Source organism: Lissotriton vulgaris, chromosome 6, assembly GCF_964263255.1.
Source record: "Lissotriton vulgaris chromosome 6, aLisVul1.2, whole genome shotgun sequence".
Classification (NCBI taxonomy): domain Eukaryota; kingdom Metazoa; phylum Chordata; class Amphibia; order Caudata; family Salamandridae; genus Lissotriton; species Lissotriton vulgaris.
Window position 1 is genome coordinate 1,346,323,003 of NC_141694.1, and position 26,930 is coordinate 1,346,349,932.

The window sequence follows — 26,930 nt, forward strand, 5'->3', positions numbered from 1 at the left end:
AGTTATTTCCGAATAGTCACCAAACACACAAAATAATGAGGCACACACTCAAGAAACAACAAACACTCATGCCAGTAAGGCTGTTGGTGAGGATGTGAAAAGGAGGAAAATCTCACAATAATGTATTGTCCTCTGAGATGAGAGAAACAAAGCAAAAATTAAGGTACGGCCTCAAACACCCACCCGGGTGCCATGCGTCTTCCTCGACCAACTGATACTAGGCTGATCGTTGTTATAAGGTGGGCGAGTGGGCTCATCAGCATAAAGTGAGAGCTCTTTGTTAAAAAAGTGTGTCGTGCAAACTAAGGAGCATATTTACAAGCCCCAATCACAACAGGCGATATGGTGATATGGGCTTCACCTTATTTACAAGACAGCGCTAAGCAACTTAACGTAGCCTAATGCTGCTTTGTATATAAGGCACCCTTTCACACTACACTTCACGTGGAAGGGGCGGGCATTGATGCTGTTGTGGGTGTTCCACTGCAACGCCCATTGAATTTGACGCTGCCCCATATTTACAAGGGTAGCATAAATATGGGGCAGCATCAAAATTAACACCAGGGAAAACACACTCCAAGGTGAAAAAAAAAAGGAAAATTGGGTCCTGCAATGTAAAATCAGTGTAGGTCTACGGTGTACCTGTGGAGGGAGGACAAGACAAACATATCAACAACATCAAAGGGAATCAACCTGATGTACACTCAAGATTATGGGGTTCCAACAAACTTGCTTAGTGTCAAACAATGCACTCTCATTCTCAGTCACACAGCAGAACAACTAGAGCTGTCAGGCTTTAGTGTAGAAATGTGAACCAAAGCTGAATTCACAAATATCCCTTAGCTGTAAACAAATATGGTGATGGTAATGACTGGATGGATGAGGCCTCAGAACATGGTCATGCAGGTGCACTTGTTTGTAAGAAATAAACTTGATATGAAGCTTACCCAATCGAGGGACATATATCACCCCACAAATGACTCGAATTGTGTCCATTGACATGATGATGGACAGGAAATGAAGACTTTATTAGAAGAATCCTCCCTCATATGTCTCAGCTTTAGTCTGCATTTCCACGCAGCCATAATGTAAAAATAATTGAAGGCCCCTTTTGCCCCAACGCCATTACATTTACTTTTCTCCCCTACGAAAGCACTAAACTGAGCTAGCAAGTGTCATAAAATTGTGTATGTGCCGTAAAGAAATGGGGGATCCTTGGCACTACTTGCAACATAATAAAAGATTGCTTTAACATGGGACTAATTTGGGAGTTTTGTTTTATATACACCTGCTCTAAGGGGCATACTAACGTCTGGGGTCCTCATTTATGAGGCTTTGCAGTATCATGCTGCACTGCCCTACAGCAAAAGAAAAGGTCAGGAATTAGCATTATCTATCAGATATGGCCCATCCCTTTCCTTTTCCCCTGCGCAGGTGCACAATGAACTGGTGTGCGCCTACGGAGGCACCTTTGCACCATGGTGCAAGGGTGCCTCCGTTGCGGGATGGTTTTTTTGTGCAGGAAGGGAAACCTTTTGCCACAAAATCAATCACAGGAGGCTTTTTCCTGTTTTTATGTGTGCTACAGAACGCAGCACACATAGAAAAAGGAAAAATCAGGAGAAATATAGATATTTCTCCTTGGTGCGCCTCCCTTTTCCAGGATTCTGGCGCTGCCTCAGAGATACAATTTCTTGTAAATCTGGGGCAGTGTTAAAAAGCAATAGATGTTGCTAGGAACACCCCTAGCAACACCCATTGCATGTCCCTTTAAACTTTGTTGAAGCGAAAGATATTTACGAGGCAGCATTAAGCCAAAAAAAGTGGCTTAGTGTTGCCTCGTAAATATGGAGCGGGCTCCAGCGCCACAGGACGTCACAAAAAGTGAGGCCTCATAAGTGAGGCCTTTGGTCCGGAAGCTTATGTGCCTAGAGGAAACCCATCACAATCCCGCAAATGCTTCTCTGTGCCATGAAGGGGTGACATTACGTGAGAGTAGAGCTCAGGAGTCACAACGCCTTTCCTTATGTTTTGCAGTTATGTCGCCACTCCCTAAGGACTTCTTCGCCAAAGCGCCGGGACACTCCTTCTGGAGTAGCCGTTGCGCTATAGAAGAATCCGATAACATAACATAACATAACAATGCGGACCTTCGTAAAGCTCACTGTCAAAGAGACAGGAAAAAAGATTGAGGGACATGGTCGGGTGACCTGAGGATCTAACGACCCTAAATGAGGAGAGTTACTCTTAACACAAATGCTCAATGCGTGGATATTCTGTCAGGAGATGCGTTTCACTTCATAAGGTCTGTGATGTGTAGGGGTGGTGTGGAGATAGTGGTCAATTATTTACGTTTATTTTCCATTTGTCTGGTCTCTGCTTACAATTCTGTGTGTGTTCTTCTGGTCCAATTGTTAATTCGGACACGTCTTCCAGTTGTTTGCATTATTCTGTGGAAATACAGCTAGCATGCATAAATTTAGTTAGGGAGCTCATTCTGCATTCTGCAAATTAACATTGCATGTCCCTTAGAAGTTAAAATGGAATCAAATTCATCCTTTAGAACTTTGCAAACCGAGATACATTTTCTTTGATGTACTAATTGACTAGTTTTAAGAAATATACTTGATCCCATACTTCATGCATCAACACGAAAAAAACATACATATAGTGATAATTCAATATGTCAAAAATCCCTTTGATGTACATTTATTTTTATAAAACATTTCCTGCTAAACCTTTTAAAGCTGTTGCTTGCCACACTGTTCAGTCAATTAAAAGATACTTTATTTGTCATAACGTTGGATTCTAGAGTGTGCCCCGGTAGGTTGCAAGCTATTTGAGATGGAAAGAGGAATAGGTCGCGGTTCCAGGCATACCATGACCTTTTGCGCACGTCTTTCTCCCTCCTGGGCCAAATAATAGGCCAAAAGAGTGCTGGTCGGGATCAGCGGCAAGGGTACTGGAGGGGGGTAAGGGTGAGAGAGGGCTCAGCAGGGCGGTGTTGTGAATACCGTTCATGAGCCATGGTCAGAGCACATCTTTGGTTTATCTGCACCTTACTACACCTCCATATAGGCTTCCTTTCTAAGCCTGCACATCCAACCCCTCTGATGCAACCGGTGCACCTCTCTATTGACTCAAATGACACACCCTGCTCTGCATATGAGTGACAACAACAACCACCTTTCTCATCCACACAAGAATGCTCATTCAGGATTCAATTCGACAGCACACTAATGACAGCACCGTGCTACATAAATTAAATTCATACTGAGAAAAGTCTTGCACAAAGTTCTAGAAAACAGTCAAGAGGCACACAGGGCGATTCAAATGCTAAGTGCAACCTATTTGGGTAGTGCAAATCCTGTACTAAAAATAATTAGGCTTTATTTTCTGCAAAAAATAAAACGTGATTCTGGTAACTACAATGCTACAACAGCGTTCTGCATTCGTGTTGACTGGATTGTGATGTCTGTCCGCATGACTGTACACATTTAGTACTCACTTGTGCTTACCTGTGGCCTAGTGTGACCTGTGCATATAACCATTGACTGGGTTGAATGGCAGATAGATTGTCGTGATTGAGGGTGAATGTGAACTTGTCAATTAGATTAGAGTATATGTTGTCACTATAGGGGTCCACTGAACAGAACTGAATTAATATATATATAAAGTTATAATATTTTTTGGGGGAAATTGTATTAAAAAAACCTTAAAAAAGAGAAGTCTCTGAAAAATATAGTGTTATGAACTTTTCTGTCTTTTTAAGATTTAACTCTATCTGTTTTGATACTATCAATGTTTAAATCAAAATTAATAAAAAAATATTCTCTGAATAGCAAAATGATGCGATTTCTATAAGGGTCTACAAAATGTACACATAACCCATTCAGATTAATTCTTTATGTTGAAGAAATACAGGTTGCGAGGGAGGTACATTACTTATTGTGTTTATTGTATTTCCCCCCTATCTTCCTGCCCTTAACTTGTTTTTCTAAAGAGGGTTCCCTTCTTCAGAAGTATAATCCTGGACTACTCGTTAGTCTGACACTGGTTTAATAATTTTCCAAGATGTCCCATTATACGAGAGTTGATGGCAACATCACCACAAAATCACTGGCAAAGTCCATAACTGAGGCCTTTTACACACTTAAACGCTAATGTAAATGTAATGACTGAAGATTACAAAAAGGTGTCACAGAAATCACGAGCTTACTTGTACTTAAGAGTAAAGAAAGGCTCTAGTGTTCATCAAAATTGTTCTGGGTTATGCTGGGTTTACAGAAAACGTCTGTACTAGTTTTTAAAATAACTGCTTGCGAAGAAACACTGGTGGCAAATTGCGACCAGTATTTTTCTAGCCATTAAAGAATTTTAACAACTGATCTATGTACGAATAGGTGGGTTCGTAATATTCTGAAACATAGTGGGTCACAATCTGACCTACACTATGAATATTAATGTTGTAGGTCACAAATGGCAACTCAGTATGTTTGGAGGCCAGCACAGAGATGGTAGTACAGGGGTCAGCAGACCACAATTTATGTGATCACTTTTAGGTCAAGTAAACACTTTTTAAAAATGCAGCCCTCTGTCTTTGAAGGAAATGGGGCTGTGTTTAAAAGAGGAACACGTATTTGTTTGTTTTAGAATTGGTAGTGGCCCTGTTGACAATTGCCTACTCTTCAAAAAACTTTTTTTTTTCATTTAGACGTAAATATATCAATGTTTTGAGTTGAGATTTTGGTTGCAAAATATTGATTCATACCAGAAACATTTGGTATTTGGATGGCAGGCCTAGAACATGCCTGTACAGATATTAAATCAGCATCCATTCTCAATCTCATTTTAGGAACCGGAAAAACATTTCCAACTCCAAATTAGTACATCTGAAAAATAATGTTTAAGGTTGCAAAAGCAGATTAACAGCTCTGGCCCTATATTATTATCATCAATATATACTTTTTTCTAGACCAGGGTACAAAGGTCCAAATTGGAGCAAGTAAATGCTTTCAAACATCATAGATGTCATGTAACCACATCCATCTGATAAAAATATCAAATGAACTACGAAAATACGTCTCACAATTCTTACCACAATCACGAAGGTTTTTTTTGTGTTTTACAGTAAGGTAACTGTCCCAAATGTGAAAATGTGGAAAAAGTATTACTCAGGATGGAAAGCTGACATTGGATGCACTTGTTATGCATTAAAATAATTTCAGAGTTGCTCAAGTGTAAGGATTTTACTATGTACAATAGTTGTCAGTAGCATTAGGGTTATTGATGTGCTGTGAGAGGTGCTGTTTTACTATGTAATCACACACAGTAAAGAAGAGGTGCACATGGTGGCCTTCTCCAAATAATATAACCTAATTGTGGCCATTTTCTAGTGCTGGAAAATTGATATGGAATCACAGGCCAGGAAAACACATTTTCCAGAGTCACTCAGGGGACCAGTCTATCCCAACAGTGACCCATGGTCATTAATATTTAGATGAACTTCCCAATAGACTGTACGATGTTCATCTTGTACTCTCTCTACTATCTCTTCTGCTCAGAAAGAAGCAAGACAGTCTATTTGTGGACAGTGTTCAACGCCCTCCTCGAATAGAATATGAGGAATGTTAGATCTGACATCCTTGACGTGGTTTCCCCTGTCTATTTGCCTCTACTTCCTGTATTTTTTACTAAGTGCTGGACGCTTGTGCTGTTTTGTGTACTCTGGGCTCTTTACAACTGATAATCAGTGCTAAAGTGCAAGTACTCACTGTGTAAATTATGATTAGGATTGGTTATCCGTGATTGGCATATTTGATTTCCTGCTAAGTCCCTAGTGTAGTGCACCATGTGTGCTTATGACCTATAAATCAAATGCTACTAGTGGGCCTGCAGCACTAGTTGTGCCACACACAACCTGTCTCAGTCCTGCCATTGCAGTGTCTATGAGTGCAGGTTTCAGCTGCCATGTCGACCAGGCAAGTGTAACCACTTCCCAGACCCAAACCTTCTCTTTTACTGCATGTAAGGCACCCCTAAAGTAGGCCCATTGAACCCCTATGGGCAGGGAGCAGTGTATATGAAAGGTAGGACATGTATTGGTGTGTCTTACATGTCCTGATAGTTAAATTTTGTCAAACTCATGTTTTACTATTGCAAGGACTAGCTCCCCCATAGGTCAATATTGGAGCTGCTGTGTAACATTTTAAGTGTTACTTTCAATTGGGAACATCTTGAGTTTTGGAGTTTGGGCTCTCTGAGCTCAGGATGTAAAAACACATATTAGGAAAGGTAGTTTTTAATTTATGTGTTTGAAAATGGCACTTTTAGAAAGTGGGCATTTTCTTGCCTTACTATCCTGTTCCTCTGCCTTCCTGTGGAATCAACGTCTGCTTTAGATTGACAACTGGGTTGTTTGAGCATTAACTCTGCACAGTCACACATAGGGAGCTGATGTATGCCCTGCATATCCTAATGGCCCATCACCAAGTTGCTGTGCCTTGTTGAGCTAGAGTGGTGGGAGGCGTTTTCACTGACACCTGAATAGGGATGTGCCTGGCCTCTCACAATGCTGTCTCCACCCACCTGCAGTGTTTCTCAAGCCAAGGCAGGATCTTGTGGGCAACAAAGACTTTCATTTTCAGTATGTATAGGCATTTATATAGCGCACTACTTACCCGGAGGGTCCCAAGGCGCTTCGACCGCTGCGAAACCCTTCCTGGCTTCCCTGAGAGATGGTCCCTTAATGGGTATCTCCAGGGTGAGACCAGGCATCCCCGGCGGTCTGGTGGGGCCGTTAGTGAAGATGAGGCAAGCTAATGCCCAGAGTTGCCGAGTGTGATCGCCGATCAGAGTGGGCACCGAGGCGAGAGAATTATCAAGTCCGCTGACCCTGGTCCAGAAACCTGCCGCGCCGGGAATCGAACCCTGGTCCCGGGCCGTCCTCTGCTCTCGGGTCTGCCGCCTCTAACCAGTGAGCCACACTACTTCACCTTCTTCAAAGGCCAAAAAGTTATAAGTATTGGACCTGTAACCCCATATTTTTAGAACACTTCTGGATCAAGGAATCTGCCAAGAAGAAGAGCTGAAGGGCTGTCAGGAGGAGTACTACCCATTTGTTGTGTGTTGCTTTGCTGGGTCCACCTCCAGTTGCTGCTTCTGTCTGTGGGCAGTGAAAGAACTAGACTTTGCTTTTGAATCTTGCTTTTCCAAGGTGTTCCACAGGCTTGTGCGTGCTTCCTTCTTGTTGGAAGACTCAGGCCCATCAAAGACTTCATCTGAAGCATCCCTGAACTGGACTGCTGGGAGTTCTGACCTGGCAATCGCTGCAGCACCTTTTCGCGACATGAAGAACCGGCACTAACCGAGTCCGGCACACCATGTCTCTGACGTCCAGGACCATCGTACTGACTCCAAAGCAGGCCCTGCTGAGCATCTGAAAGAATCGACACATCACCAGTCCACAGCTGAAATAATTGACGCTGCTGCATGACCTCCAGCACATCAGGATTTCCATGCATCGCTTCTCCTTACAGTCCAGCATCGATTCAACACTTCTCTTGCCTACAGCAGAACTGACGCCTCACTTCCCTAGGGATTCAAGAACTGGCGCATCGCTGCTTTTCCTTGTGGATTTTGATGCATCCAAGATACTTTATGTAAAACCACTGCATACATGGAGTTCTATAGACACAGTTGCTTGAACCTTTTAAAAGTGATATATTGAGTTATGTATGTTGGATTTTTTTGTCATTTTGGTTTTGTTTTGTTTAGATAAAGATTGGTTATTTTTCTAACTGGTGTGGTGTCGATTTGTGGTGTTTTCACTGTGTTACTGAGCGTGCTAAGTACAAATACTTTATACATGGCCTCTGAGGTAGGCCTGACTGCCTGTGCCAAGCTACCAAGGGGTGAGCACTTTACTAGTATCCTGACTAGAAGAAAGGGTCCCTTTTTGGACAGGGTGCATACCACTGCCAAATAGAGACTCTCATTTCTAACACTGTTGATCAGCAGTAAGGATGGGACGAATGTTTGTACTTGACATACAGTAATTGGTGTACAATACTGCATAGTGCAGACAATTACGTGACTACATACTGCTTTTTGATTTTTCCTTTTTTTGTGACAACCCTTGAAGTTATTCACAAGTCATGTCTCAGCTTGGTGAGCCAGTTGAAGTTGTAGAGGTTGTGTTTGAGAGCGGAATGTTGCAGTCCTACTCATTGTCTCAAATGAAGCAGATCTGCATGGATTTTAACTGCCCTGTAAAAAGCTCCTATAGGAAGGAGGAGTTGCAAAAGGGGCTGGGGGCCGTTTGGGCATCAAGAGAAGCTGGGAATGAGGATTTCAATCTGAAAGTACAGAAGTAGAAGTCCCTTGCTCTGAATGAAAGGACATTGCTTTTGGCTCATGAGTTAATTTTGAAGGAGCTGGACATCAAGGCCAAGCAGGCAGGTCCAGTCCAAATGATGCCAGGGTACGTCCAGTGAAATATAAAGGGAGGGTGCCCATTCCCAGGGATTACAAGAGGGAGGAAGACATACATTGTTGGTTTTTGGCATATGAAGCAGCTCTCCACATGATTCAGGACCATGACACACAGTGGGGTGCGGGTGTGTGGAAGCACTATGATGTAGAGGGAAGGGACACATTGACAGGCCTAGGGTCAGCCACTGGTCTCACCTGCTCTGTCATAAAAGATGCCTTGACCCCTCTGTATGGTCCCACTCAAGATCAGTACAAGGACACGTTTAGGACTTTCAAGAAATCTGTTTCACATACTTGGTTTGAATGTGTTGATCATTTTTGAAGAGCACTGGATGGTTGGGAGAAGGGCAGGCAGGTAACAGACTGTCAGGGGCTGGATATTTTATTGCATGGGAGCACTTGTATAGTGTGTGATTTCCAGAGCTGTGCCAGCATCAGATTGACACTGATGTGGATAGAGAGCTGCACCAGCATCTGGTTGGCATTGATAGGAATCTTTTTCTGCATTGGGTTTCCCCAAAAAGGCAGTGTCTGACCAGTGTACCAACTTCATATCTTCATATATGAAGTCTCTGTGGGAGGAGTGTGTGATGACCTACAAGTTCACCACTCCTTACCACCCCCAAGATAATAGGCTGTTTGAGAGGTTAAATCGGACCCTGAAGAGCATGGAGTCTGTCAGACTCCATGAGGCCTAAGTGGACGTCCTTTGTTATGCCCTCTCTTTGCTTACAGGGATGTACCACAGAAGGGACAGGGATTCAGCCCCTTTGAACTGCAGCATGGGCACCCTGTGATGGAACTCTTTAGTCTGGTGAAAGGATGGGAGAAAGCTCCCAGTAAGCCCCACCAGGATATATTCAGTTAGATGCTGGCCTTCAGAACACAGACTGCGTGCTTCAGGAAACTCGCTGTGGCAAACCTGGAGGCAAGCCAGGAGGGCATGAAATGCTGGTATGACCAGAATGCCACTCTTGTTCAGGTTCAGCCTTGCCAGAAAACGTGGGTCATGGGCCAAGTGAAGCCGCACGCTCTACAGGACAAGTGGACTGGGCCTTTTGAGGTGGTGGAGCGAATGAGTGGTATCACCTACCTGGTGAACTTGCAGACTCCCAGGAACCCTTTCAGAGTCCTACATGTGAACCGCCTCAAACCACACTTTAAGAGTTCTGCATTGACTATGCTCTTGGCTATAGATGATGGATTGGAGGAGAAGAGTGAGCCTCTTCTTGACCTTCTATTTACCAAGGAGCAGGATGAGTCGGTGGAGGATTTGAACCTCTCCCCAACACTGAACCTCGAACAGCAGAATGACTGTTGCCAGCTGCTTGGAACAGTTTGCCTCTCTGTTTTCCTTGACCCCAGGAGTCACCCATTGGTGTACCCATGATGTGGATAATGGGGATAGTCCACCTGTAAAACATAACATTTACAGAATAACTGACAAGTTCAAAGCCAGTATCAAGAAAGAGATTTTGAAGACTCTAGCTTTAGAGGTGATAGAGCCCTCCAACTGTCCTTTGGTGATCCCAATGGTCTTGGTCCCAAAGGCTGTTGCACCTGGTGCCACACCTGAACTTCAGTCCGGTGTGGATTACCGTGGTCTCAACGGCGTCACTAAGGCTGATGCACTCTCCATCCCCAGGGCAGATGAGCTCATAGATCGGCTCTGAGTTGCCAAGATCCTCAATATGTTTGAGGGAAATCGTACACTAGGGCACCTCCCAGTGAGATTACTGAACAGAGGGAGTCACAGCAGGTCACTACAGCTCATGTTCAGAAAGCTGCTGCTCGCGTTGAGGAAGCTGCCGCTCACATTGAGAAAGCTGCTGCTCAAACGAAAGAAGCAGCACCCTCTGGCACTCTTGGGCTAAAAATCAGCACAAACAGCACGACGTACTGGACACCGCCGCTTGCAGAACTCCACGTAATGTGATGAAGTTTTTCCATCACTTCACAGAATTACGCATAGCACGACTCTGCAAAATCCACCCAGGCATAGATGTGATGTTCTTTCTTCTTATTCCTAAACACCAGTCTGTCTACTTAAAAATATACAACTATTCTTGTGACACATTAACATCTCCACAAATCTTGTGTTGTATTACATTTGTAAAAGCTGGTGGTAACATGTACTGCCTTACTGACCAAAAGAACATGCAATAATACCAGCCTAAAATGTTTTGTAATTCAGCCCAAGAGATATTCAACTACTTCTGGAACACATGTTTTCCGATCATTGTTTTTTGAAATTGTACTGAATCATTTCATTTGAACCTTTGAAGACATGCTGCTCTATTCACACCACATCACTGACAGGGATGAACACAGGGCATATCATTGTACCGATTTGCCCCTGCCAGAGAAACATGCCTACATAAATGCTAAGTCGACACAGTCCTTAGTTTGTAGAGTTGATTATGTTGTGCACGTCTGAGCCCTAGGTATGCATTACTCCTACATGATAATTTAATTGGTGTGCAATATTTAAAGCTGAAGTGGAAGTGCCTAAAGGCTAGCTGTTAAACAGCACATCTTTTAGACATGAAGCCCAAATAATTGAATAATGGTAATACCGAATTGTCAAACAGCACACACAGAATTTATAGGGAGAAATCATCATAATTACAGCCTACATAAACACACAATATCATTTTTCCAAAGTAATTATGGAATTTAAAAAGCAAACACCTATACAACCCAAGCTATTGTCACAATCCATCAGGGCTATAGCTATTACTAGTTAATCAGGTGCAGTGTAACTGGGGCAGAGGAATCTGAGTGGCTGAAATCATCATGATTGAAGCTGTTTTTACCACTAAACTAGGGGACGGGGCCCATTGATATGAATTGCATTAGAGCAGGTGGCACCCCGCTATACCAATGTAAGCCATACTGACCGGGAAATCAACATTTCAAATCCCAGTATGCACATGGCTGCTGGCTGAAAGGCAAGGTATGACTGGTCTCAATTGGCATGGAATTAGGGTGCAATCTTAAAAGGAATGCCACCGTGCTATATTGGTGGTGAGACTGTTCACTTAAGAAATGAATAAACCTTTAATGTTTTCTTGGTTTTGATTTTGATTAAACGTCAATACAAAGAGGATATGCCAGGACAGTGGAGGATGATCCCATAACCATTCTAGGAGGATTGAAGAAAGAGAATGACCAGAAAACATGATTGATGCTGCAGAATTCTGTAGTATGCATATAACACTTATTGTATGCTGGGCTATGCAGGATATAGAATATAGCAAAACAGTCAAATTAGGTGCCCAGCATTCACATTTATCAGCATTTACAGACTCACCTTTAACAATATACTACATAATGTTCCATCTTTATTTTGTAAACCCTTAAAAAATGTCCCCTTACCCATGATGAACCCTACACTGCTTCACCTGCTCCCCTGCATCCAGCCCCCAGAGAGTCATATCTGTCAGGAATGTCCACCATGAACAGCTCTCTCAAAATCTCCAAACCACAGGATCGGAAGGTGTCCAAATTCACCATACGAAGACTAGAACCCAAAAAAGGCCCACACTAGCAGCATTTGGATAGGGCCCTCTAGTTACCTGCCACTTTACACTTCCCTTTGTATTTAGAATGCCTCTCCTAGTGACTCTGAGAATAGTCTGTCTCTTGACCACCTTCCAAAACATCCATAAATGGACAAATACCATCAAGTACAGCCAAACTGCCCTCCATAGACAGACCCATGAATGATAGGGCTTCATACCTACATAGACATATGGTATTCAGTGCCAAGATCCCTACAGTGAGGCTATATTATACCATCAAGAAGAAAAGGGAACTCAATCAAGGAACCCACACCCAAAGGAAAGGATTGACCTCCACCTCAATAATAGGCAAAGGCTCTGCTCTGGTTTCACTCTTGTCTCACTAGCATAACTCACACCCTGGTGGGGTGCTGCAGTTAGGTCATTGTGCTTGTTTGTTGCTTGATAGAAAGAGTTGTCAACAAGTATACAGGGCAATACTAGGAGGAGCTTCATATTGGGTATGGCTTAACAGCTGATGACCCATATGCAAGATATGGTCAAACATGAAGAGTGATACTGGGTAGGTAGCCTAATCATGAATCAACATGTAATAGGTGTGCTCTGAACAAATGGTGTACCTGCACAATTGGGGAGCAGGGAATACATGGCACCTGCACTCTAAGGTGCTGCAGAGCAAAGACAAATCATTCCTTGTTAGAAATAGGGGTCTCTAGTTGGCATTCGTATGCACCCTGTCCAAGTAGGGACCATTCCTTCTGGTCAGGGTAAGGGAGTTATACACCAAAAATAACTCCTGCTCACACCCTTCGTAGCTTGGCACGAGCAGTCAGGCCTATCTCAGAGGCAACGTGTAAAGTATTTGTACATAATACACACAGTAACACAGTGAAAACACCACAAATGGACACCACACCAGTTTAGAAAGTTACTAATCTTTATCTAAACAAAACAAGACCATAACGACAAAAAATCCTACATAGAAAACTCAAAATTTCACTTTTAATGGTTTTAAGCAATTCTGTCCATAGACCTCTATGAATACAGGGGTTTTAGACAAAGTACGTTGGATGTGTCAAAATCCACAAGAAAAAAACTGCTGCAGAGGAGGAACGCATCGGAAAACATTGCAATGCATTGGTTCTTCAGTCCCTGGAGAAGCAAGGTGTCAGTTCTGCTGCACGCATAAGTGTTGCCTCAGATCCAGACTATAATGGGAATTCATGTGTCAAAATTGGGTGATTCAGGTGTATGGGTGGTGCAGTGGGAAACCTGGTGCCCAGGCGCAATGTGTGGAAACCCAGACATGCTGGAGGTCAAGGCAGCAACAAACAGCCACTGTGTCCATTCTTTCAGCCACAGACTGGTAAATCATTGATTCTTTTAGCTGCAATCCAGAGCCTGTGTCGGAGTCAATGTGGTGGTCTCGGACATCGGAGACACAGTGCACTGGGCCACAAACAGGCGCTGCACCGATTTCTTTAGCCACAAGGCGGCGGTTCATGGAAACTCCTCCCACATGGCAGTGCTGCATTTTGTCCATTGTTTGTGCGTCTTTTGCTTTCTTGAAAAAACAGGAGGTGGAAGAGTGATGCGTCGAGTTTGTTGTCTTTTGCGTCAGAAACAATCCTCAAAGGCCCAGAACTGGAATTGGCACCACTTGGTGGGTCTGGACTCCCACCAGTTGAGTTCAGGGATGCTGCATGTAAAGTCTTTGATGGCCCTTAAATATCCAACAGGAAGCAAGCGCACACAAGCACTTGAGGAACCTTGAAAAATCAGGATTGAAAATCAAAGTCCTGTTCTTTTTTACTGCCCACCACTGAAGCAGGAACTGCAGGCCAACCCAGCAAAGCAACACATAGCAAAAGGGCAGCACTCCTCTTGACAGCTCTTCAGCTCTTCTTTTTGGCAGAGTCCTCAATCCAGAAGTTTTAAAAAAATGTAGGGTTACAGGTCCAATACTCATACCCCTTTTATAGAAAGTCTTTGTTGTCCACAAGATCCTGCCTTGGCCTCAGATACACGACAGGAGACAGAGACAGCATTGTGGGAGGCCAGGCACAGCCATATTCAGGTGTCAGTGACAATTCCTTCCACCATTTTAGCTCAGGAAGGCCCATCTTCCTGGTGAAGGGCCATCAGGATGTGCAGGGCACATCTGAGCTCCATTTGTGTGACTGTCCAGAGTTAATGCACAAACAACCCAGCTATCAGTCTACACCTTACATTGATTCCCCAGGCAGACAGAGACACAGGATGATAAAGCAAGAAAATGCACACGTTTTAAAAGTGGTATTTTCAAACACACACTTTAAAAATTGCGTTTCCAAAAAAATGTGTTCACAGAGTTTTTTGGAACTTCCCACTCCACACAGAGTTGGCAAAACTTCACGATCTCCACCTGTGGATTGGGAGTCATTGCCCACCCTAATCACATCACCATACTATATTTTTACTATGAAACACCAGCAACATACAAGATCACAACAGAACAACAATGCAACTATTACCCAACAAAAATATAAAACCATACAATAAAATACATTGGATCTAAAAATGTGTGAAATCAACAACACTATGACAGCATAATGGCAACACGCAACACACCTTAACAATACAAAAAGAAAACATACTTCCCTACTTAGCTATGCAATTTAGCAATATACCAACACAACACACTAATAATACATCAACACAAAAGTACACAATCAATACAAATGTGCTGTGTTATGTTGTATTGGCTTTAAGTTCTGACATGGTATGGTGTTATTGTGCTGTTTTGTGGGTGTGCTTTTGTTATACTTTATAATATTCTATTTTATTCTATTCTGCTGTGTTTTTTTGTATTATGCCTTTGTTGTTTAACAGTTTTGCATTGCATTGTGTCATGTAGCTATTTTAGAGGCATCAATTAATGCAGCTACATTTCCTGACAAAAGCATAATACCTTTCAAACAATCAACCATTTACCCCTGCCTGAGGAGGAAATATATGTCAACAATTAGCCCAAAACTGTGATAGAGACCATGATGCCAATTCTCAAAGGCACATACAAGTAGTTAAAAGAGTACCAGTGTAGTACTGTTCAACTTGTTAAATAAGAAATCGGGAAGGGCTAAATATGGAAAGGCACCTCAACTTCCCCAACAATTATCATAAGATAAGGCCTTCTTATGAGAGTTTTTATGCAACAAATTCCCTATAAAACAATCCTTATTTTTTAAAAGGACTCCTACCCTCTTTAACTTGTGGCATTCTTCATCATTGCTCTTTGGTGTTAATCGCAAGGAGGGATCTGAAGTTTAAAATGGTCTGTGGATAAATACTTCAAACTTTATTCTTAGGATACCATTAGCTAGGTAAAAACGGGTTGAAATATGGAGGGGTTATCGATGTCCATGTCTATTGGTTAACATGTTTCAGCTGGTTAGGTTCAGCCCACATGGTCTCCTGGTTTTAATCAGGACCCAGCTCATCCCTTCAATATATGAGGCATGAGTCACAAAAGTAAATTTACAGTTTTGTGTAAGATTACACTTGTTTGCTATTCACAAAGGGTTTTGCGAGTAGTATCTTTACAGGTGTGGAGTCTCCGCACACAAAACAATACAGCTCTTTATGTGCAAAAACTCCGCACTCGTAAAGATATTACTCGTAAATCGCTTTATGAATAGCAAACAATTGTAAACGTACACCAAAGTGTAAGTTTACCCTTGAGAATCAGGCACTTTATGGCAGAGATCTTCAGGACATCCAATAATTATGATTTTCCAACTACTGGTTTGTGCATACGACTATTGTGTATATCACACTCACAACCACAACACCTTACAATCCAGTGAGCAGCATCTAAGGAAGCCTGGATAGTACCAGGTAATTGAATCTGTGGGAATAGGCAAAGGAAGACATACTTTCTGTTATATATGAAGTTACAACATTTTCGATTGTGAACGTGATCCACTGTACACACACTATATATTAAAAACAGTGCAAAGGGGTATGTCCATCAGATCATTATGGCAAGTGAAGCATTCACTAGGAGGTAAGACACCAAAGAACCTTCTATGAATAATCAAGTCTCATACCTTCACACACTCTCATTTCAGTGAGAGAAAATGAATAGGCAATCTCTTTGATTATTAAATGAAAATATATCAAATTAGATTTGGGAGGACCACTATGGACTACTTGTGTAGTGAATACATTGTCTGCTGCAATGCTTGTTTATGTGATTTATGTTGTGTTGTTCTTGGGATTTTTAAACTGTGTGAATCACCCTCACATGGGTATCCTGCCACCACCAAATTACTTTTACCAGAGTAATAATAAAACTACAGGAATTTTCAGAAAAGTGAGGTTTTGCATTTATTTCTGACGTTGACAGTGTGGGTGGCATGGGCCAGACAGCAGCAAGCACATGAGAATGGATGAGGGGCTCACAGTCTGCTCTTAAGTAGGGTATGGATTTGCACGCCTTTCAGGATGTGTTGTTGGGCTGTAATGGGCTACAGCCAAGCTTTACATTTTATTCAACCCCACATGATATGATGTCATGAATTGATGTGATTTTAGCTAGCCGTATGACCATCTTGTCTCTTTGGATTGAGACTGAGAGACACCCACAATTCATTCCAGATCATGATGCTCGCGCTCTATGTTTTTTTAGACATGTCTCTCACACTGGTCATTTGACCATAAATTAATTTGGGATATGGCCTATTTGAAGGTCATGGCTTTCTCTTTAAGATAAATCTTTGCTTTCAATAAAGGATCAGTTATACTCATCATTGTCTGGTATGCGCTGAAAACCATGATTAGGGGCCAGACACTTAGTTCCAGATTGAGCCAGATCTCGAGGCAAAAGACTTAGGGCCCCATTAGGATGGCGGGTGGATCGCTCCTAGCGGTGGCGATCCGCCAGCCATCCGTGCTGGAATGAACCCCAGCCATATTATTATGGCTGGGGGGTCCGCAGCAGACAGAAAGACTGTGCGCCGCTTTTCTACCCCAGTCGCCTTGCGACCGGGCAGAAAAGGGTTCTATATGGTGGCGGTGTCTATCAGACACGGCCAGCTATATTAAAATGGGCATTCTCCAATGCCACCACGGAAAGGCATGGGGAGTCCGCTTTGGGGGCCTGTTCAGGGCCCCCAGGGACTCTGGGGGGTTGCACATGGGGGGTACCTATGATACCCCCAGCAGTTCCATGCACAACATGGCAGGCACCGCACGGTGACTGCCCTGTTGTGCATGGAAGTGCACAGCATGTCTTCCTGGCAATGTGGAGGGCGGTGCTAAGTGCACCGCCCGCCACAATGTCAGGAATGCTGGATGCGCCTGCCACTGTGGCAGGCGCATCCTAATTGCAGGCACAGGACGCCTGCCCTTATGGCGGGTGGTCACTATATACGATGGGATGGCGGTCGGACTTTGTCCGCCCATCATCCTAATGGGCCCCTCAGAGTTTTGATTAAGTACTGAGTTTTCAAAATTAGAAATTGAATATTCCTATTACCCAGCTAATCCGCGGGTGCATCATGTACAGTGGACATTCAAGCAACTAACTTCTATCTGAATAATGTTTCATAAGAGGATTTGAGATTCAGTCTATAAAAAATCCCTGAATAGGGAGGCATCTTGCTTTGTGAACAGCGAAGAAATGGGACATACACTTGCTTTTCAGTTTTTAGACTGTCATTCTAAGAATGTCATAACTAGTATCAGGAACCCCACGGGCCTCATGGTGTCTGGCAGCAATGACGCTTTGGCCATTTTTTAGGAGTTCTTTACAGCATTATATGCAGAGGACACATATATTCCACTTGCAAGGGTAACAGAGTATGTTGTAAGCAAAAACCGATGCACACAACAAATCAGTGTGATATGAATGATCACCATTAAATGATAAGGATGGAGTGACACGGATGTGTTCTTTTTGTGTCGTTTTTTTATTGGAATACATATATTGAGAACATGAAACCAGCCTGTGGCGGGGGCAAATTTGCCAACTCTGACAGGCACTCAGCGGACAACATTGGGGGAGGGTGAATTATGATAGCAGAGACAAGGAAAGCATTACTTCAAATAGTTTCTGGTTAAACGTCTGACCCAGACTATACCCTAATTGAATTCTACAAAGCCGTTTCTGAAATATTAATTCTGCATCTTGTTGAGTTAGTCAACTGTTCTTTTTTTTCGGCGGTACCAGTATTTTGGGGGGAGGTGCACATTGTGGTGTTTCTAAAACAATGGAAAGAGCCCTTTACTTAAAACTTGTATCAACCTATCTCATTAATGAATTCCAATGCCAAGCTTTATACATGGATTCTGGCCTATCCCCTGTCATCTATCATTTTGTCCCTGGTGGATTCTGTGAAGCATGGATTTATTTCTGATTGGGATACCTCAGCTAACATCAAACTTGCTCTATCTGCCCTGGAGTTGGCAGAAGAATTACTTGAGCCTGCTGTGATGATCCACATATATCTGAATATACACTGGGAAAGCATTCAACCGGGTCTCCTGGATTTTTTATGAGAATATATGGATCAGATGAGCCTGGGCAAAAATGTTGTATCTCTTAATACATTTCTTAATTCCTCTTTGTTTGTTCAAATTGTCTTTATGGGGTAGATGTCAGATAAAGTAAGCATTCATCCGGGTACCAGACAGTGAAGTCCTCTGTCTCCTCTGCTCTTTTCTTTTTATCTAGAACCTTCCATTCAAAAGCTTAAAGCTGCAGATTGTAGTCCCCACTGAAGCTTAATGCATTCAGCGCTGAGGTCTCAGCATATACAGGTGATATCACTATCTTGACTTCCTCTCGATCTAAGGACCTTGTTAATATCGAAAGCATTGCAGGCAGATTTGGGACCTGAATGTGGATAAATCTCAGGTCAGCACGAGTCTTAGGTGGGTAACCCCGGATTCTTGTTATGTCAAAGTGGCTACATATCTGGGGGTTCAGATAACCTCTGTTACTAGTGGCATGGTGAGTCTTAACTATAGTACACTGTATCAAGAATCTTTAGCTGTATTTATGAAATAGGACAGAGTGCACTTGGGCATTATTGGCAGATGCAGTTTAATTAAAGTGATCATTCTGCCATGCCTTTTATATTTGTTTTGTGAAATCACAATATTTTTACCCAAAGTATTTTTTAAAAAGGTGGAAGCTAGCTGGAAACATTTTCAATGGCAAAAAACCTTGTTGTGGTATTCATTACTTGCAGCTCCCTCTGGTTTTGGGTTGTAAGGGACTTAGGTCACTTTGGCTCATGTTTGTCTCTTATTTTATGTCACATCTCTTGGTAGTAATGGCTTTAGGCAGCTGTCAGGCCTCCACCTAGATTATATTTATGCTCGGATTGCTCATCAGCCCTCACAAGGGATTATTGATACAATGTATTTCAAAAACATTAGATTTAAGACTCCCGCTGTCTTTGTTAAAGTCTGGACACATATTTGAACCAACTGTAAAATATCCAGGCGTAATCGTACATGGCCTTAAGAGCTGATCCTAATTTTCTATTGATTATATAGGTATATTCAAATATGGCAGCCTGCTGGTGTGGAAGGGTTTGGTCAGCTTTTCATTGAAAACAATCAACAGTTCCTTCGAGACAGCAACCTTCCCGGAATGCTGGAAGCGCGCCAAGATCAACGCCCTTCTGAAGAAGCCCAAAGCGGACCCCAAGGACCTCAAGAACTTCTGGCCCATCTCCCTGCTCCCGTTCCCAGCAAAAGTGACAGAGAAGAATGTCAACAAACAGCTAACCCGCTACCTCAAAGACAACAGCATTCTGGACCCCTCCCAAATCCGGTTTTTGCAGCAACCACAGCACCGAGACCGCCTTCATCGCCGCCACTGACGACATCATGATCCTGATGGACAAAGGAGAAACAGCCGCCCTCATCCTCCTGGACCTATCAGAAGCCTTTGACACAGTCTGCCACCGCCCCTATCAGCACGCCTCCATGACGCCGGAATTCAAGAGAAGGCCCTGGCGTGGTCTACATCCTTCCTCTCCGGCAGAACCCAGAGCGTCCGCCTCCCAAAGACCACGGAGATCATCTGCGGCATACCACAGGGATCCTCCCTCAGCCCGACGCTGTTCAATATCTACATGGCACCGCTGGCCCACGTCGCATGACAACATAACCTTAACATCATCTCCTACGCCGACGACAGACACCCAGCTGATTATATCCCTCACCAAAGACCCCCACACCGCCAAAGCCAACCTCCACAGAGGAATGAAGGCCGTAGCCGACTGGATGAAGGACAGCAGACTGAAGCTGAATTCAGACAAGACGGAGGTCCTCATTCTCGGACCCACCCCATTAGCCTGGGACGACTTTTGGTGGCCCACATCGCTGAGCACAGCCCCGGAACCCACAGACCACACACGCAACCTGGGGGTCATCCTCGACTCCACCCTCTCCATGACCAGGCAAGTCAACATCGTCTCTGCGTCCTGCTTCAACACCCTCCGAATGCTCCGCAGGATCTTCAAATGGATCCCTCCCGACACAAGAAAAACCGTCACCCAGGCCCTTATCACCAGCAGACTCGACTACGGGAACGCCCTCTACTCAGGAACAACAACCAAGCTCCTGAGACGACTACAACGAATCCAGAACACCTCGGCACGACTGATCCTTGACATCCCCTGAAGTAGCCACATCACACCCCACCTGAGAGGCCTGCACTGGCTCCCCGTTAAGAAGAGGATCACCTTTAAACTCCTCATCCACGCACACAAACCACTACACAACACCGGATCTACTTACCTCAACAACCGACCCAGCTTCCACACCCCCACCCAAAACCTCCGCTCAGCTAACCTCGCCCTCGCCACAGTTCCTCATATCTGTAAAATCACTGCCGGCGGCAGATCCTTCTCCTACCTCACCGACAAGACCTGGAACACCCTCCCTACCAGCCTAAGACAGACTCAGGACCTGCTGGCCTTCAGAAGACTTCTCAAGACCTGGCTCTTCGATCAGTAGCGCCCACCCCAGTGCCTTGAGACCCTCACGGGTAAGTAGCACGCTTTAGAAATGCTGTGATTGACTGATTGATTCTTTCTTTCGAGGTACTGCAGAGGTCTCTCAAGGTCAATAAACAGGCAGGAGTCTCCAGGTCTGCGAGTGTTTTAGTATCATTGGGGCAGATGTATCATCATGGCAGTTTGCGAGTCCTTAATTGCGAATTTTAGCGATTCGCTATTAAGGACTCGCAAAAGGCAATGTATGTAGGTTTCGCAATATTAATTGCGATTCCTGCATATTCCCTAATTGCAAATCGCAAATTGGGATTCACAATTAAGGAATACCTTCCAATTTATTCCTATGGGCCTAAAGACTTTTTCCCATTCGCAAATGGGCCCATTCTGTGATTCGGTCTGTTTGCGAACGGGAAAAACGCTTCATACATCTGACTCTTAGTCACATGACAGCTCATATATTCTCTATGGACCAAACTCCTTTTTAGCACTCTCTCTGCAGTAGGCTTAAGAATTGTGGGATAGGCATTTTTTATCAGATTCTTATGAATAATCGGCCACACGTTCATTATTTTGACTAAATGGCTGTAACGTGGTCCAAATAACTGGCAGTCCAAGTCTCTCTGGAAGACATAAGGTACTCTAGTTTACTGGCTCAGAAATCTCTAAATGTATCCTGCTTGGGAATCCACTCATTCAAAATTACGAAATGTACTATACACCCTCTTTTCTGTTTAAAATGGGCTGCCGGGTGACGCTTAACTGCTTTCGATTGCAGGACTCAGATGCAGACACCACACATCTGTTTGCCACGGGTCCCTTTTTGTTATCCCTTTGGTCAAGGGTTTTTAACAAGATGAGTAACCTGATGGCTGTAGATGTTCGCTGGGACCCTAAATTGATTTTGCTGGGCCTTTCTCATAACATCCAATCTGGGAGGCATCTATTTCTTTACCATCTTGGTCGGTAGGTTGGGTATCGCTAGGGCTTCGATCCAAAGGGAACCTCCTGATCCAAAGGCCTGGTGGCAGGAGTTTATATTTACCTATGGGTTGGAGCTTACCATTATTAAGACACACCCGAATAGACAAAAATGTTGTGAGCTATGGCTACTGATCAAGGAAACGACTGCCTCCCTTCTGCACACTTACCTCCATGAGATTTTAGGAGGTTATAGATCTCTGCTGTGTGATTTGTTTTTAAAGAGGTTAGCTCTGTGTCTCCATTTATCTTATGGCAAAAGTATGAGCAGTTTTCTTGTTTTATATGGATATATATTTATTCTGTCTATCTTTATATCAATTTGGATTTGCAATGCTTTTCTATATGTCTTTTGTCGCAATATTATGATGCTTCCCAATTAAAATAAAGCAATAAAAAAGATGTGACTGGATCATCACTACAGTACTGCATAAACGATATGATCAGATCAGTTGACGTTTTTTCATTATATTCATTGACAGAGAATCTTTCAATTATGCACTCAGCCCAAATGTATAATATGTGACTTCTGAAATATGCAGCTCTGCTGAAATAAAGCGATATAAAGGAGCCTTTGTAAAGTTTATGCTCACTCGTAGGTTCACTTTACACTCTTGACAGATTTTTATTGTTACCTAAATCAGTGGTACTCTTTGTGTTAAATTCAAGAGGATGAAAGGCTGTGCGGACATTACCGTATGCAAACCTATGACCATAGGTTAAAAACAAATCCTAACATTGGATGCTTTAGTCTACTAAGCGGCCACACACATATTGATAAGTCAAAAATGTACAACATTTTTTCTGACAAGTCCTGGTTGTGTCCAGTAAATATAGAGAAGCCCTGCAGAGAACTGCTGGAGTTGTGCACTAAAAATATGGGCACTGTGCTGGGAATATTGGTACCCGAGCAAAATGTATGACAGCCATGTGGAGAACCATTGATACTAATCATGAAAAGTATAGCAGCACCACTGAGATGTGTTGGCCTTATTCCACGAAGAGTGTAGAAGCCGAGTTGAAAAGTTTTGGCACTGTTCAATGATTTTTGATAGGCCTACCAAGAAGTTTTAATTCTGTCTGTACAACGAACAATATTCATAATGCGTTTTTCTTGCTTCTGCCAATTAGAGAAGACAGCCCCCTAAGGAATAACTGTATTTACTGTCTCAATAAACGCATAACTACCCTAATGTCTGCCAGACAAACATCCACATAATCCATTTAAAACGTAATCAACTAAATGTCTACATCTGTGTAAATGACAGATACAAAATATAAAGTTTGCTTGAGGTCAGGTTCTGAATTTGTAATGTCTCGTTGTTTTGAAACGCTGTTTCAGATTTTTGTTTTCCGATAATTTCTTACCAAACAAAAAAGACACACGGCAGTACTTGACATAAAAACAAAAACATATGCCTTGCAATGCGGCACTTGCTTAACTGTCACACCTGAAAAAGCAATTTAAGAAGGATTGGCAATCCAGAAGCAATGACGTACCCAAAGAAAACTTTCCAATGTGCGTCCTCAGAACTTTCACTGTGAGCATCTCTGCAAAAAAGAATGCCCAAAGTCCACACCATACAAAACCAAGGGTGCCATTAAATGGAAATGAAAAATCTTTCAGTAGTGGGATTTGTGCAACAACCTTAAAGCTTCCTAACGGAGAAACGTCCTTTACCATGCAGTCATCTATCTATCTATTTTTATTTATTTATTTTTGCCATTTGTAGAGCGCACTGTAACCCTACGGGCATCCTGGCGCTAAGACAACATACGGACCAGATAACGCTAGGCAAATATTAGATACAGAGTTAGAGACTCAGGGGGCGGGCTATAGGAAAGAGCCAGGTTTTTACTTTCTTGTGAAAAAGCAGCAGGTTCCATGTGTTCCTGATATCCAGGGGCCTGCTGTTCCAGAGACAGGCAGCTGCCACACTGAAGGCTCCACCTCCCATGGTTGCCTTCTTTGTCTTTGGTACCCTGACCAGGTGGGCAGATGCGGAACAAAGATTGCGATTGGGTACGTACCATTGGAAGCTGGCTTGGATCGGCTTAGGTCCTTGCCCATGAAGCGCCTTAAACGTTACGCACAAGGATTTAAACAAAATCCTTTGTGCTACCGGAAGCCAGTGAAGCTCCGCTAAAGCTATCTGTCTGTCTGTCTGTCTGTCTGTCTGTCTGTCTGTCTGCCTACATATATACACACAGTAACATAGCAAGGATGCGATGGGTCATAGTGCCAACAAGAAAATGGCCCCTTTGCCTGCTGTTTGGGGTAGTGAATACAGCAGCTATTAGGGTTCATTGGACCCCTCTGTTATTAATTCCAACATTAATTGTCCCACTTATACTACAGACCACAGCATAACATCAATTCTTAATGCCACTCAAACAGTGAAGCAACTATAACTCGTCAAATTCATAATAAATATATACAAAAAATGTTAACAATAAATACATTTTTTTTTGTATAACAGTAAATATGTAGCATAAATTATGGAGATGTAATGGGCAAGTTATAGTTCCTTCAGTGTATGAGTGATGTTGAGACTCGATGCGCTGTGGGCTGTAGTATAAGTGTGCCAATTAATGCTGGAATTAAAAACAGAAATGGATACTTAGAACTATTGTATTGCTAATATTTGTGTAATTTATATGTGGTGTGTAATTGCAGAATATTATAATAACCTCTAACAATAACTCACATGTAACCATTGGTGTATTTTTGTGATTACTAAGGGTTTTTAGAACTAGTACACTAAAATATAAAACATTTTTTAAGAAAGATGTTATAAAATAGAATAGGTTTGGTATTTTATTTTTTTATTTGAAACATACTACATATGTAAAATGTAAACAAATTATTATGTATTCTACTATATGTAGTGTGTTTAAAGAAAATTGTTATTATATGAAGAATTGTAGTTATTCATATATACATAAATATATATATATATATATTGTTTTTTTAAACTTTATTGTTTATATATATACAATGAAACAGTTGTAATTGTTAGCATGTTTGTAACTTACTTTAAAAATATGTCTTTTTAAGGTGGGGGGGGGGCTTCTGTATTGTTATCCTGGAATTTTGTAATTGGACTTTTTTCTTCAGTTTTTGCCGGTACTGAAGCACTTTCTCGGTGGTACCTCAGTAGTAAGAAAGCTTCTAAAGATTTTTTATTGAGAAAAAGATAATGAGAGGGACCCTTTGTTCACCAATGGAATAGGGTTCCGTATTCAACTAAGAAAAGATATTTTCTTAGAAGATGTGTTAGTGAATCAATAGAAAGAATGCTTTTATTTTAGTTTCCTAATTTTGGTCTTTTCAGTCTATTAGAAGTATAACAGTTGATGCGCTGCTTTCAATGGTTTTGGCTTTTATTTACAACCATGTTTGGTGCAGTAGAACCTAGACGAATTCCTCATGCTTCAATGGAGGCCATTACATAGGAATATCAAGAGGTGGAGCAGAGAAAACAGCTGATGTAGTCAGTGGCCTGTCAGTTCTTTTCCTTTCCAGCGGGTAGAAGAAAATCGATGCACAGAATGTGCAGTGCATCTTATGTCACAAAGTGAATTCACATGGAATTAAACAGCAGTAATCAGGTACAACTGCAATGCGGAAACACCTTTGCACCATGCATTCCACCCATTTGGCTCGGGCTGACTGGAAAAGTGAGTTGGAATTGCCTCAACTGGACGAAACAGCATCAACACCTGCTGCTGAAGTCCCAACTGCTACACATTCCACTTTGGCCATGCAGACTGCAGTAGTACCATCAACCACCACCTCAGCAACATTGGCACCACCTGGTTTGGCAGTCACTTTACTCCGCCTGAGGCAAGACCGCCAATTGTCAAGCCATATGCAAGTACAGCGACGTTCTTTTCACTACCAAACAGTGATTGTGGCAGGGCAGCATGACCCTAATATCCACAGCGACCTGGTAATAGCTAATTACTGCTATCATCAAAACCCATAGGGTTTGGGAATTTTTTGGGCAGCAGCTTTTGGTGTGCCCTGTCAGGTGCATTGTTTTTTAAAATTTTATTACTGTTGGTCCGGTTGACTTATTGTTATAAAAAAAGGAAATCCCAAAGAAAATTGCAAAAAAATAAGGAAGAAAAAAAAGTTATTTTTAAAACTATTTTCATTTTCTTTAAAATATAAAGCTAGTTGTTATTGTAACTTTTTCTATACAGGTGTAGTAATTAATATATATGGAAGAAGAGTAAAGGAGAAAGTAAGTGAAGGGTAAGTTATATTGTGTAGGTACATATAGTAAACAAAATATATTTTAACTCAGTATTTTGTTAGTAGTAAAGGAATAAAACCTGGACTTTTTTTTGCTTTTACATTTTTAAATCAAATATAAAAGCAATTTAAAAAAAGTAATGTTTACATTTCTTCTAATACATACTTAATACATGCCACATATTTTATTTAGGGCCTGTTTATGACTACATTGGTCAGATGGATTGCCGTAGCACAAGCTCCCATAGAGAAATGGGTGTTACCCTCAGGTCCCTCCTGTTCTCGTCCATTCCTGAACACAGAGGAGATATCCATCTCTGCAACATAAAAAAAGAACAAGAGCATGCTGGGATACCTAACTCACTCCCTCCCACTGGGAGTACATATGGTACCAACCTAGCATGCGGCCTGTTCTTTTTTTTCTGTTTTCCGACAGGAGGGGACGTGTTTGCTGACTTACCTGATGGTTTCTTCACTGGATGTCTTGTCGGGCTGCTAGGCTGTCCTCAATGTCCTGTTACGCGTTCTCCTGGCCTGCTGGGATTGTCTGCTCTTGGTCGTTGAGCGGGTCCGGGCCTGGTTTGTGCCTGTCTGGTCACCTGCCTGGGGCTTCCTGTTGCTGTACGCTCTTTGGTTCCTTCTGGAGCTGTTTGCTTGGCC